This window comes from Nomia melanderi, chromosome 1, assembly GCF_051020985.1.
Source record: "Nomia melanderi isolate GNS246 chromosome 1, iyNomMela1, whole genome shotgun sequence".
Lineage (NCBI taxonomy): Eukaryota > Metazoa > Arthropoda > Insecta > Hymenoptera > Halictidae > Nomia > Nomia melanderi.
The window spans coordinates 22,684,547-22,699,999 of record NC_134999.1 but is presented as its reverse complement, the minus strand read 5'-3'; the positions used below and the strand labels follow the sequence as shown (position 1 = coordinate 22,699,999).

The 15,453-nt window shown below is 37.2% G+C and overlaps 1 protein-coding gene across 2 annotated transcripts in view; it reads left to right on the top strand.

Annotated features, from left to right (window-relative positions):
- LOC116433267 (paired box protein Pax-6) overlaps positions 1-15,453 on the top strand; it is a 161,278-nt gene that overhangs the window by 133,025 nt on the left and 12,800 nt on the right. The gene's annotated exons all lie outside the window — the stretch shown is intronic.

The following is a 15,453-nucleotide window of genomic DNA, read 5'->3' as shown; positions in this document are numbered from 1 at the left end:
ATGGTGGTTTTCTTGGAAATGGGAAAGGAATGTTAGGAAAGGTTAAGAAAATGTTTGAAAATAGAAAAATATTAGAAAATGTTAGAAAATGTTAGGAAAATGTTCGGAAAATATTAGGAAAATGTTTGATTATATTAGGAAAATATTAGAAAAATATTAGAAAATATTAAAATATACTAGAATGTATTAGAAACATATTAGAAAAAATATTTTAAGAAATTCAGGAGGAAAAAGTAGTATAGTTTTTATGTGCAACACAGTGTACGTGATCTTTTTTTATTTATACTATTTTGTTAGGTGTAAAGGTGTCCTTCAAGGTCATGCAAGGTCAGAAATGGAAGAAACATTTTATTCTCTGTCTAGGTTCAACATAATTAATGATTAATAATATACAAGTAATATTTAATTTATGTTAAAAATAAACAAATAATATTTAGTTTCGTCGAATTCAATATTAGACATATTTCATATTAAATAGAAACATTAATAAGAAGTTATTAATCATTAAAAGAAGAAACCAGAAAGGACTCGTTTAAATCTATTCGACTAATTTTAATATCTAAAAATTATATTAAATATCTATATTATAATTAATATAAACTTATATTAAGTGTAATTTTCAGATATTAAAATTAATTGAACAGGTTAAAATTATATTCAATATAAATTTATATTAAATATTAATTTCAGATATTAAAACAAATGTAACAGGTTCAAACGACTCGTTCCTGGTTTCGTCTCAAAATTATATTTAATATAAATTTATAGTAACTATAATATTGATATTTAATATAATTTTTTATCTATAATATAAATTTATATGGAATATAATTTTCAGATATTAAAACAAACTGAACAGGTCCAAACGAGTCGTTCCCAGTTTCTCCTCAAAATTATATTCAATATAATTTTAAATTAACTATAATATTGATATTTAATATAAATTTATATAGAATATAATTTTCAGATATTAAAACAAATTGAACAGGTTCAAATGAGTCGTTCCCAGTTTCTCCTCAAAATTACATTCAATATAAATTTATATTAACTATAAATATTACCAAGAACCTAACAATCACGAAAGTAAAAAACCATGAATGAGTTGATTGAACCAATTCAGTAGTTCTAATAATAATTATCCTTCTTAATTCGAAGGTACGCCGCGCGGCACCATCGGCAGCCACTAAACGCCGTGAAATCAGCCGATGATAACGTAGACACGCGCGGCACAGAACTAGCGCGATTACTTCCGGCCTCTTGAGTCGCGATGTACTTTTGCAAGTTTCGCCTTGAGACTCCCATCCAGCGGTTCGAGCCGCCCTTTCCTGCAACCCCTTTTGCGCCCTCCCCTTCAACGAGTTCTGTTTCCTCCTCCTGTTACCACACTGTGTTCCTCTTCCAGCTAGCTATCCGCCTCGCCTTCGTCTTCGAAGCCTCCTCTGCCTCATCGCGCCTAACCTAAAATTATTGTCAGTTGAATAATCCTTCCACGACTAAATTTTTTATGTTGCGTATGGATAATTTTATAATTGTCGTTGGAAAAGTTGAAAGAACTCAGAGTATAACGGGAAATTTGGAAATTAGTTTTAGGTTAGAATTTCGAGAGATGGCTTCTGACACTTTGAGTAGAAATAGGGTTACCGATTGCTTACTTTCGATTTGTATGGTGATAAAAATATAAATAAGTCACTCTAATTGCTGAGTAGTTTGAGTGTTGGTGCTATTTTTGACGGAGGTGTTAGAGGACTTCTTTTGGAATTTTAACCTAAAATGGTTTCAGTTGAATAATTACTCTACGATTGAATTTTTGACGTTTCGTATAGTGTATTTTATAATTATTACTGGAAAAGTGGAAGAGTTAATTCTGAGTATAACATTACATTTGGAAAATAATTTTAGGTGAGAATTTCGAAAGATGCCTTCTGAGACCTTGGGTAGAAATAGTGTTCATTTCTACGGTTACTTTCGTTGAATTTGTTTTGAAATAAAAATACAAGCAAGTCATTCTAATTGTTCAGCAGTTTGACTATTAGCACTATTTCCACCGAAAGTGCTAGAAAACATCTTTCGAAATTCTAACCTAAAATTACTTTCCAACTATAAATTCCCTTTTGGACTTTCCCAATAACGATTATAACATTAACTATAGGAAATATTAAAAATTCAATTCTAGCAGAATATCTTCCATTGAGAAAATAATTTTAGGTCATAATTCCAAAAGAAGTCCTCTGACACCTCGGCGTTAAAACAGCCGAATCGTCCACAGTGTAGCTACTCGACGACGCGCTTTCCTATCCTAGCCTATCAACTCCGAAACTGGAATCATGCCACGCATCCGATTAACGTCACCGACCGCGCTTCTTAACCGCGGCGTGTCATATTTCCCAGCGAACGATTCCGGGAGTTAATTTCTCTTTAACCAGACCGATTGTCCCGACTGTTGCGCCGGCCGCGCAAACTATAACCGAACCAGTCTGTGAACTAGCGAAAACCGGGAGCGCAGGGTTGCCGAGATTGCGACAAAAGCCCCGAGGAAATCGAGGCGAGGAGAGAAACTCCGCTGCGTAAACGGAGCTTAACCGCACCTTGACGTGGCGTAAGTTGCGGAACAAGAGGGAAAGGGGTGGGGTGGGCGCGATGAGGCGGAGGCTAAGACGGCGGCGAGGCGGAGAGCCAGGTGGGAGGAGAAGCTAGTGCTGGCAGGAGGAGGAGACAGCAGTGGAAGAGAGACGGTGCACTGGGGTATTTGATGGTCCAATGAGGATTGTAAAATGAATTGTAGGAGATGTTTGGAATTTGATAAGAATGTAAACTAGTTAGAACTGTGAGGTGTCAGAGGACTTCTTTTGGAGTTTAACCTAAAATTATTTTGAGTTGAATAATTCTTCCACAGTCGAATTTTGGACGTTTCTTGTAGGTAATGTTGTAATCATTATTGGGAAAGTCAAGAAGTGAATTCGTAGTTGGAAAGTAATTGTAGGTTAGAATTTTGAAAGATGTCTTCTGGCATTTTGGGTAGAAATAGTGCTAACAATTGCTTGCTTTGGATTTGTTTGGCAAGAAGAATATAAATAAGTCACTCTAATTGCTGGGTAGTTTGAATGTTGATATTATTTTTAGATGAGGTATCAGAGGACTTCTTTTGGAATTTTAACCTAAAATTATTTTCTAAGGTTAATGGTGTATGATGAGTTCACTTCTTGATTTTTCAAATAACGAGGTGTTAGAGGACATCTTTCGAAATTATAACCTAAAATTATTTTCTTAGTGGAACCTATTCTGCCACAATTGAGTTTTTAACATTTCCTATAACTAATGTTATAATCGTTATTGGGAAAGCCGAGAAGTGAATTCATAATTGGAAAATAATTTCAGGTTAGAGTCTCGAAAGATGGCTTATGGCACTTTGGGTAGAAATAGTGCTAACAATTGCTTACAAAATAGTCAAATCAGTCGCTATAGGACGGCCGAGACAGATCCAACGCACAAGGGACGCTGGCAATCGATAATAAATCGTTTAGCAAAAGAATAAAACCGACCTGGCTTGATTCACCAGGAAAACGGGAGCGGACGAGGGCCACGAAAAATGAAAGATTTCAAATGAATCGCGTAATAACCTCTACAGCCTCTTGGTTTCTTTCCTTCTCCGGCTCGAGTCCCCTCTTCGTTTGCCACCCTACGGGAGAGCTGCTTATGTATTCCGTTGCACGGCTGGTTGCACCACTCCTAATGGAGTTTCCAATATTTTCCTTTCCGTCGGCTCGCCTCTGTTCCTCGATCCACCGTGCTAGCTGCCTCTCCCTGTAGGAAAATAATTTTAGGTTAGAATTTCGAAAGATGTCTTCTAGCACTTTCGGTGGAAATAGTGCTAATATTCAAACTGCTGAACAATTAGAATGACTTGCTTGTATTTTTATTTCAAAACAAATTCAACGAAAGTAACCGTAGAAATGAACACTATTTCTACCTAAGATGTCAGAGGCCATCTTTTGGAATTCTAACCTAAAATTATTTTCCAAATGTAATGTTATACTCAGAATTAACTCTTCCACTTTTCCAGTAACAATTATAAAATACACTATACGAAAAGTAAAAAATTCAATCGTAAAATAATTATTCAACTGAAACAATTTTAAGTTATAATTCCAAAAGATGGCCTCTGGCTACTGCTAACAATTCCCTACTTTATATTCCTTCAGCAACAAAAATACCATACTATTCTACATTCCCACATTCCCCACAAAAACTCCACAAACCCTTTAATTCCCCCACACAAAATCAAACCCCCGCCCCTCGTCGCTTCCTCCCCGTTGATCGATTGCCAAACTCCTTCCACTCAACGTGTTCCTCTTTCTGTGCCCTCTCCTGATATCAGTCTGGTGTGTTAATTGTCGTTAGCTCGTTAGGTTTGGTGCGCGACACTTCCGCCTCCCTAATTGCTCTTTCGACTTACTCGCTTACCCCCGACGCTTCCCTCGAATTGTGAAAACTTTCGTCGCGTCCCCGGCGCTCCCGATGCTCTATTTAGCGACGATGATTCTTTCGCCGGGTTAATTACTGTGCCACCGTGCCTGGATCGTGTAAACCGTTACAAGCTCGCCGGAGAGCCACACACTGGCAGACGTCAGGTTGTCTAAAAGTATCGAGTTTCTGCGAATGTCTGCTGAACAGCGAACGAGTCAGTTCTGAAGTTGATCGTGACGATGGAAAGTGCATGACCTGTGAGGATGATGAGGAAGGTCTTGGTGATAGTTAGATGATGATGTAGAGGTTATGGGAAAGGCTACGATGATGTCTGAGATGGGATTGGAGGGGCATCATGGGATGCTACCATCAAGGAATGTGATAGATGTAGAAGATGATCTTTAATGACCTGACAAAAATTGGGAGGACTTAGCTTGGAGGCTATGTTGTGTTTGGTGGGTTTGGAGGGGCATCATGGGATGCTACCATCAAACATTATGATACATAATAATTATGTAATAATTATCTAATCTATAATAATTATATCTTAGATAGTTATATAATAATTATCTAATCTATAATAAATATCTCTTAGACAATTAGGCTACAGTGATAATAAAATCAAATATCCTAACTACTTCAACAATACATCTGGAAATATTGTAGAATCAAATTCAAAAGAATGTGCAGACCTGTCAAACGATTCGATATTCCCAAATAAATGTTTCCCTCTGCTGAAACTTCTTTTGATTTCCTCATAATGCCTATAGTAGTGAATCTTCTTATGTACGGTTCACCAAACTCATCGGTATTGTTATATTCCCGGGCAACTGGGAAGCAGCAAGCAGCCTTGCGATCTTCTCGTTCATTTCGTTTCTTATGGAACCAGCTTTGCGAGCTTCATCAATTTCTGTAGTTATGAAAATGGGACATTTATAGATAAAGACTACAGACACACCAACAAAACTGTTTTGATGATGGAATCATTTGCTGAGTGACAAGCTTTGTATATTTAAACATTTGATTATCTATGAATTCAGAAAAATATTTTTTAATTATCAATTGAAGATTAATTAAATATTAATCATTAAGAAATATGTTTGTATATTTGTATATTTAAACATTTAATCATCTGCTAATTAAGAAAAATCAAACAGCCAATACATTGTTATACCATAGATGAGGATGTAAAAAATATTACTAAATAATAAATAAAGTATCCAAATGCAGATGATGATTAATGACTTCACTGTCAATATGACCACCATAAAATGAATTCAAATACGAAACAACATAGTTTGAAAACAAACCACACCATAAATCGTACTGTACTAACTATTACTAAATAATAATTAAAGTATCTAAATGTTGATGATGATTAATGACTTCACTGTCAATATGACCACCATAAAATAAATTCAAATAAAAAAAAATATTTTGAAAATAAGAAAATATGAACTCGTCATTTCGATGAGTGTGACTCCCTACTGTTGAGTATACACTCTGTATCTGATCCACATGCACATCATCCAAATTTACCTATTTGTATTCATATGGCACTATTTCAGACATTGTTGTTGTATTCATTGAACGCGCAGCCTGTAGCCAGGACGGTCGGCACCGCGTTTCTTTCCAACCATTTAACTTTCGCCGGCCCCGTCGTTTATTCACGGTCCATCATATTTCATCGCTCTGAAAACCTAATCGTTATTAGTACATGCAGATAATGCACGCAGCATGGGAACCATCCCTGTAAAGAAGAAATTTATAATGATTAAATAGTTCCTGTTATAAATACTATTTATTTATAAATAAATGTATAAATATATAATGTAAATGCTAATTATTTATGACTAACTTATTTCATTAAATTATACTTTTCATTATAAGTACTTTGTGTTTATAATTAAACTTAGAAATATATAATATAAATACTAATGATATATAACTAAATTGTTGTATTTAATTTTTACTTTTATTTATAAATACATTGTTACAAATACTTCAAGTTATTATAATAATAATAGTAATAATAATAATAATGATGATGATAATGATGATGATGATGATGATGACGATGACGATGACGATGATGATGATGATGATGATGATGATGATGATGATGATGATGATGATAACAGAAACAACAACAATAATAATAATAGCAGCAGCAGCAGCAACAATAATAATAATAACATCAACAACGTCATCAACAGCAATAATAGTAATAAAAACAGTAACAACAACAACAACAACGATAATAATAATAAAAATATTTAAATAAAACCATGTAACAAATTTTGTTTCTGTGAACGTGGCAGTTTAGTGTCATTAATTTATTCCAAACACAACTATCAATATTAATTTTTCTCACAACAATTAGCCTTTTCAGTTTTACAGTTTCCTCGCTCCATTCCACTTTCCCCGACGCACATTGATTAGTCGAAGCTTAATGCCGTTCGAAACCGGTTATATTAGCTATTATAACAGTTGCTTAGAATCTAATTAATGGTTTCATTACTGCAAGAGAATTAATTAATCCCGCATGTGTGGGAAGTTTCTTATTACTACGATAATCGACGAGGATCCTGTAATGGAAAGTAATTCTTGATCTAATCTTGCATAAGCATCCCTAGATTATTACACGAGATGAAGTATTGTTGATCGCTCAATGAAACCAGAGAGTTGTATCAATAATTACTGAGTAACGAGTTATATAGTTACACACTATGAACATATTTTTTTGTTATCAATGTTATTATGATAAATATAGTTCTGGGACAGTATAAATTTGATTGTAATAAATTTAAATAATTATTCTATTTATTCTATTTACTCCATTTGCTCTATCTACTCTATCTACTCTATCTACTCTATCTACTCTATCTACTCTATCTACTCTATCTAGTCTATCTACTCTATCTACTCTAAGTACTCTATCTACTCTATCTACTCTATCTACTCTGTTTATTCTATCTATTCCATCTATTCAATATCTGTCAATTTACTCTATTTATTGTATTTATCGTATTTATTCTATTTATTCTATCTATTTTATTTATTCTGTCTATTCTATTTACTCTATTTATTCTATCTACTCTATTTACTGTATTTATTCTATTTACTCCATTGATTCTATTTATTGTATTTACTCTATTGATTCTATTTATTATTGTATCTACTCTATTAATTCTATTTATTCTATTTACTCTACCGATTTTATGTATTCTATCTACTCTAACTAATCTATCTACTCTATTTATTCTATCTAATCCATCTATTCAATATCTGTCAATTTACTCTATTTATTGTATTTATCGTATTTATTCTATTTATTCTATCCACTCTATCTACTCTATTTATTCTATCTACTCTATTTACTATATGTACTCTATTTAATCTATCTATTCAATCTATTCAATATCTGTCTATTTACTCTACTTATTGTATTTATCGTATTTATTCTATTAATTCTATCCATTCTATCTACTCTATTTATTCTATCTACTGTATTTACTCTATTTATTGTATTTTCTCTATTTACTCTATCTACTTTATTTATTCTACCTATTCCATCTATCCCATCTACTCCATCCATCCCATCAATCCACATTGTTTTACATTCCCATAATTCCTCCGTCTCCACTCGATCCCTCACACTCCCAATTCTCTCCTTCTCCCCACTCTTCCCCTCGCAACGTAGAAACACATCCTCGCGGGTTTCCGGCCGAAAAGTCTCGCGTACATATTTCGCATTAAGGACAGGGAATTCAATAAATTCGCCCACGGGATTAGGCATTAGGCCGAGCCGGATTATACGGTGAATTCCTATCGCGGGACGATAGCGATCGCGCGGCTCCTCTCGCTTTGCTTCACTCCAACGTATCGCAGCCGGGGACGGATAATCCTTCTCAACTTGTATCGGTCGTTATGAGCCACTCGATACCCGCCCCCACCACCGCCCCCACCCCTGCATCCCATCCCCTCGTAATCACTTTCACGTCGGGAAGCGCGAAAAAATATTAAAGTGATCTCCGGGAACTTTCAACCGTAACTGATAAGGTGCAGCATGGCTTTCCGATACTTCCGCGGTGTAATCTTCTTATAATCTTATAATACACCCTACGGTTACGCGTGGAAAAATCAACGGGGTCCGATTTAACAGTGGGATTACGCGCTGGTTGGAATGATTGGTTTTGGTCTTGTTGTTTTTGTGGTTTTTGGGTTTTTGTGGTTTTATGTTGGTTCATATTAATTTTATATTAACTGTGCTAGTTAATATTAATTTTAAATTAGCTGTGTTAGTTAATATCAATTTTATATTAGCTGTAGCAGTTAATATTAATTTTATATTAGCTGTACTAGTTAATATTAATTTGATATTAGCTGTGCTAGTTAATATTAATTTTATGTTAGCTATATTAGCTAATATTAATTTTATATTAGCTGTGCTAGTTAACATTAATTTTATATTAATTATATTAGTTAATATAATTTTTTATATGTATTAATTATTTAATTAAGAATTCTTTAACTATTCTTAACTAGATTTTGTTAGGTATATTAGTTAGTATATATATTAGTTATTTAATTGAGAATTCATTAATCAAAATTGACTAGCCTTTATGTTATCTATATTAATTATTTAATTAAGAATTCTTTAATTAAAATTGACTAGCCCTAATGTTAGCTGTATTAGTTCTCTCTATGAGCTGTTTTTTAAATCAGCTCTTCTTATATTTATTTCATTTATTTTTGTACATTCTTATAATTCTTCTATTTATCCAATTTTTAATTCTTCTGTTTATTTGATTTAATTCCATTTTTATCATCCTTCTGTTTATTTGATTTAATTTCTTATTATTCGCACCTTTTCTCCATTTCCCTGCAAGTTTGACCTTGAATGACCTTGGGTCATAGGTCGTTGAATTCGTCTTAAAACGCACTATTCGACGATGGATAAAAGGCGATGTCCTTCCATTTAAGAAAAGAAAGTTGACCTTCAGCTCACCTTGGAGTGTCCACCAAGAATATTTCCTTTTAATTATAATAGTTGATTACGCAGGAATAATATTTACTTCGAATTCGAATTAACTAAGTAATATATTTATTCGTTGAGTCATGTTGAAAATCTCGTTGTAGGACAAGGGGTTGAAAAAAAATCTATGAAGACACAACCTGACGAGTCCCGAGCACCACGTGTCCCCCATTAAATCAATCCACCTCGATCCACCCTAATCGCGGAGTACATTGAAACCTCGCTCTATTTAAGCCCCGCGCATAACCCATTAACCTCAATCAACCGTCCACCCTGGCGACACTCGTCTCGGCGATCAGCATCTCCATCAAATCCAATAAATTTCGCTGTTTAGAAACGTGATCCTCGTGTTATCGCGACCATAGAGTCTAGTGGACAATGGTGTCGACCTGTGTTCTCAAATTCTGTTATCTCGAGACAATTCTATGAGAGAAATCGACGCCATTGTCACATACAGGGTGGAAATTATAAAGCGTTACAGTTGAATAAGAAATGAAATTGTCATAGTTGAATAAAAAAAACAAGAAAGTTGTTTAATACCGAGGGGGACATCTTAGTTAGTGTCTTGTTTGCCAAAAGCCTTATCATTATTTAAATACTTGCAAAACAATATTTCCAAAATGGGTCAAATTTGACCCATGATATTTTTAATATTAAGATTCATTTATACATATGATCCAACAATAATTTGTGATCATACTAATATCTTATTTCCCAAGAGCTTCGTCATCTCCCAAAAATTTAATGTTGATTAATTATTATTAAACATTATAAACAGCTACCTTGTATAATGCATCCACTTGAAAAATACTGAAATAAATAGCTCCGTTCCTCAATGCATGTGTGATTTCTCTTCGAGTTACGAAAGTGAAAAATATTTCTAGTGAAAAACTTCCGAGTGCAAAGGGTTAATCGAGCGAACTACGGTAATTCAATTTGGTTGGGGGTCACCGGTGACCCCCACGGCACTCGAGAGGTGACTCTTAGTCACCGTTTGATTTGATATAACAAAATTTCAAAGTGTCGTATATAATACTAAGTTTCCTATAATGCAACAATACGTGAAATATTTATATAAAATAGCTTTGTTTCTTAATTTACGTATGTTTTCTCATTAGTTCGTTTCAAATAGTGTCGCCTATATCTCATTGGAAAGTGTCGAATATTTCTAGTGACAAGCTTCCGAGTGCAAAGGGTTTATTGGGACTTGGTAGAATCAACTGACACTTGTATTTGCTAAATTCTATTCAAATCTTCGCCACGAGTTGACACCATGGGGCAACGAGTTAGTCTCGATCCCACGTCCATGGTGCTCTGCCAGGCCTTCTTGACAGTCGCCAGGCTTACAGGACTCCCCATTGAAATTCCCCAATGATCGTCGACGCTGCTGTGCACATATATTCATAACAAATAAATATTATTTAATTTTTACTTGCTAGAATCAAGTGACACTTACATTTGCTAAATTTTATTCGAATCTTCGCCACGAGTCGACACTATGGGGTTGGTCTCGATTCCACGTCCATGGGGCTCTGCTAGGTCTTCCTGACAGGCACTAGGCTAACAGGACACCCCCATAGAAGTTTCTCCATGTTTTAGTCATCCCTAAGACAATTGTCGACGCTATGACGCATCAACAATCATAACAAATGAATATTATTTAATTCGAACTTGTTAGAATCAACGGACACTTATATGTGCTAAATTTTATTCGAATCTTCGCCACGAGTCGACACCATGGGGCAAGGAGTGTATCTCGATCCCACGTCCATGGGGCCCGCCAGGCCGCCGTGGCAGGTACCACCAGGACAATAGGCCTTCCCCCAGCCCACCTCCCGTCACGCGCGTTTTTACTACCGGTCCTGTCTCCCCCTTTCTCCCCGGCGGACGCCGTCATAGGTGAACGCCGGCGAAGGGTGTTTCCGCGTGTCGCCGGGGGGACGCACATTGGGCCACTCGTTCCGCCGCGACACCTCGCACCTAGTCCCCTGCCCCCGGCGTTCAGCATCGCGATTATCATTTCGAAATCGACTAGAAAAGCCAGTCGGTGACAATGGCCGGCCATGATGCGTTAGTAACGGCCATTCACCGGGCAACTGCGGGAAAGAATGGACGGCGAGATAGGGGGCAGGCTGACGGCTACGCGGACGGGAAGGGTCGGGGAGGCGGCGCTGCACGGAGCCGTTTGCCGGTGCTCGGAGGAGTGGATGACGCTTTCGGTCATGGGGTCATGCGAGGAGACGATATTCCTGTAAATGTTTATGTTTGGGGGGTTCGATTTTTTTAGCCCATTCGCTGCCAAGACGAGTATACTCGTTGCCAAGTTGTCAAAAAATAATTATAACGTTTCAAATAAAATTCTCTTTGTCCTACGTATATAATATAAAATATTTATTTGCTTATTCGAAAGCCTGTGTTATAACATATTGAAAGACGAGTATACTCATCCTTGGCAGGATGTTATGCGTTGCCAAGTTGTCAAGAAATAATTATAATGTTTCAAATAAAATTCTCTTTCTGCTACATATATAATATAAAATATTTATTTGCTTATTCAAAGCCTGTATGTTATAACGTAGTGAAAGTAGGACGAATATACTCGCCTTTGGCAGAGCGTTGTGCGTTATACGTCTTCTTAAAAAGAAATGATTAATGAGATAAATCTATATTTCTAGTATTTTCCCAAATAAATTAAAAATGACGTAGCACCACGTTCCCACCATTTTCCCCAAAGAAACTAATGACGTACTTTTACGTCATTTTCCCAAAACAAATTAAAAACAACATAGCTCAAAGGAACGAAAAATGCCACTTCCCATACCATCGCCAGGTGGCCCTGGAGGGGGTTGGGTGGGGCCGGGGTTGAGAGAGAGAGGGGCTCGACGTGGTTGGCATTAAGCGTTATTAGCCGACCCCTAATAGCGTGCCCCGTTTTTGCCCGCGGACGAATCGGGCCCCGGTGACTTCGTGCTCGCTCCGGTGAGCACCGCGAGTAATCCCCGTAACATCTGTATCATCGCTCGGTATTCTGACATTCGACACGGGGCGCGGTGCATCTGGCTCCCCCTCTGCGCCACTCTGAGGAGGACCCTTCCGGATGGTGTGAATGGGACTCCATCCTTTTTGGGGGGTCCTCGCGTGGACAGTTACACGCCAGTTTTGCGAATTGGGGTGGGAATGATCGTGCTTTTGTTTTTGGGAATTTTTGGGACGATGGCAGGGAGTTTGTATCTTGCATTGGGGTGAATCATGGTGATTTTGTTCTGGGGGGTGTTTTTGAGACGATGTTGGACAATTTGTATCTGGCATAGAGAATTGGGGTGGGAATGATAGTGATTTCGTTCTGGGGTTTGTTTTTTGAACGATATCAGACAATTGGTGTCTTGCTTTGAAAATTGAGGTGGGAATGATGATTTTTCTTGTTTTTGGGACTTTCTTTGGACGATATCAGACAATTCGTGTCTTGCTTTGAGAATTGGGGTGGGAATGATGGTGATTTTGTTTAGGGGGTGTTTTTGGTTCCATATTTCTTTCTTGGCTGTTTTGGGCTCAATAGTTGAGCTGTCGAGAAGAATTTTATATGTATAAATAAGGAAACAGCTACGCAGTTTTATTTTGTATTAACAATTGGGGTAAGAATAATATTGCTTCTGCTTTGGGGGTTGTTTTTGATTTCCTGTTTCTTTTTTTGTTGTTTTAGGTTCAGTATTTGAAGTGTTGATAAGAATTTTCTACGTATAAATAAGAAAACTGTTACTTAGTTTCATTTTGCATTGACAATTGGGGTAGGAATAATGTTGCTTTCATTTTTAACCTTCTTTTTGCAACAATATGAAATAATTAGTATCCTGCACTAACAATTAAGTTAGAAATAATATATTTCATAGAATTTCCTATACCAATCTACCAAATCTAAATACACCAATCATCTACTATACCCCCACAAAAACCCCATAACCAAAAGGCATACACCATAGTTTCCCACTTGCCCTCCCATCAGCCACGCGAAACCTCGTGCAGTGACGGCAACAAAAACTCCACCGTTTACCACGCGACCGGCGACAATTACTGAACAGTGTGTTCATAAAGGAGCTCGAATCGAAGCATATTAAAACCGTTTCGTCGGAAGTGGCCCGGTCCACTCGGCGGTCACTCGTGGAAAGGAACAATCGGCGCCCGAAGTGAAAAGATCGGCCACGAGTGCGCCGCGCACCGTTTAACCTCGGCCTGTTATTGTTACGCGCACGCTGCTAGAGTGTAGCATTGTTTCCGATCGGCAGTCAAGTGGCCGACACGGAACGACGTGAATGGCGGACCGTACGGAACCTGCTCTCTTTCTCGAGTGGTCCCAGGGGAGGCGAAAGGTACAGAGGAAAGTTTAAGAGTTTCTTTGTCGCGGATCCCTTCCGATCGTTGGCCTGTGTATGGATCGTTCTCGATCGTTAACCTCTTGCTCTATGATTGATTTCAGAGCTATGATACGACTGATTCGTTGTTGAGAGAGGGTTGGATGTAGTATGGGTGGAATATTAATTTAATTGTTGATTTATGTTGAATGTAGTTTTAAGAGGGAACTGGGGATAACTCGTTTGAAGCCGTTCGATTTATTTTAATATCTCAAAATTATATTTAATATAAAATCTCAAGAACTCTATAAAATCAAAATTCCAACAAGTCCACAAAATCAGAATCCCAACAATTTCTCAAAATCCCAAAAACTCCTAAAAATCAAAATACTAACAATTCCTCAAAATCAAAGTCTCAACAATTCCTTAAAATCTCAACAACTCCACAAAATCCTCTAAAAAACCATCAACCAATATCCCAAAAAAAAACTGAACATAACCTAACACTTCACCCAAATCTCAAGACAAAGCGAGCCAATACATCGTGCCCTCTTCTCGGGGGTCGCAAAACGCACAATTCCAAAACGCTCCGCAACGGTCCCGGCATCGACGGACCGGCATTGTAGCGGCCGCGCCGACTTGGAGTGCAATAGAAAAATTCCGGGGCCTCTGCCTCGGCGTTTAGCTAAGTGCGCCAACGGCCATTATCGGCGTTAATAATGCTGTTCGCCACTCGTGACCCGACCATTACTCGGCAACGACCCTGCCACCTTTATTTTCACGCCGGCCCGGCTGCGTGACTCTTTAAACATCGTTTTTCTCCCGGTTGTCGTCGTATTTTAACGGCTCCGCGAGCGAGGCCGCGTTTTACGATCCTCATTATTCTTGTACCTTCTTTTGCATCCGTACCCTGGAATTACGGGGACTCGCGGGTTTTCCAGCGACGCGGCGGTTCGACAACCCTGCGAGTGCTCGTCGCGATTCCGAACTCGCCGCGGAACACCCTGCAATGAAACAGATAGCGTGACGTAAATGCTTTGATAATGTTTTTTAATCATCGAGTAATGAGTGTGAGAGAGGTCTAACCTAGTTTTTAGAGTATTGTTGCGAAATTGAGTGGGGAAAGTTCTTTTTATGTGGTACGGGATGGTTTGTTTGAGGTTATGTTGCTTTTGGGAAGATTTGAGGTTAGGTTCTTGGAAGTTCAAGGTAATTTTCGGAATAGTTAATTAATGTTGGAAATGGGGAATTGTCGTGGCTTTTTTGGCAATGAGCATCTGTTTTCCAAAATAGTTTCAAGTTAGTAGGGTAATGTGACAACGGAATGTTTATTTGAGGTTATATTTATTTTGCCGGCAAGATTTTAGGTTAGATTCTTGGATGTTGAGGTTTGATTACCTTCACCATTTTCTCAGAAAAACTAAAAATGACGTGAAACCACGTCGTCATTTCCAAATGAATTTAAAATGACGTACGTCACGTAATTGTCATTCTTGTCAAAGAAATTAAAAATGACGTAGGGCTACATTATCGCCATTTTCCTGAAAGAAATTAAAGATGACTTATGTTGGTCCACGTAACTCTCATTCTTCTAAAAAAAATAAA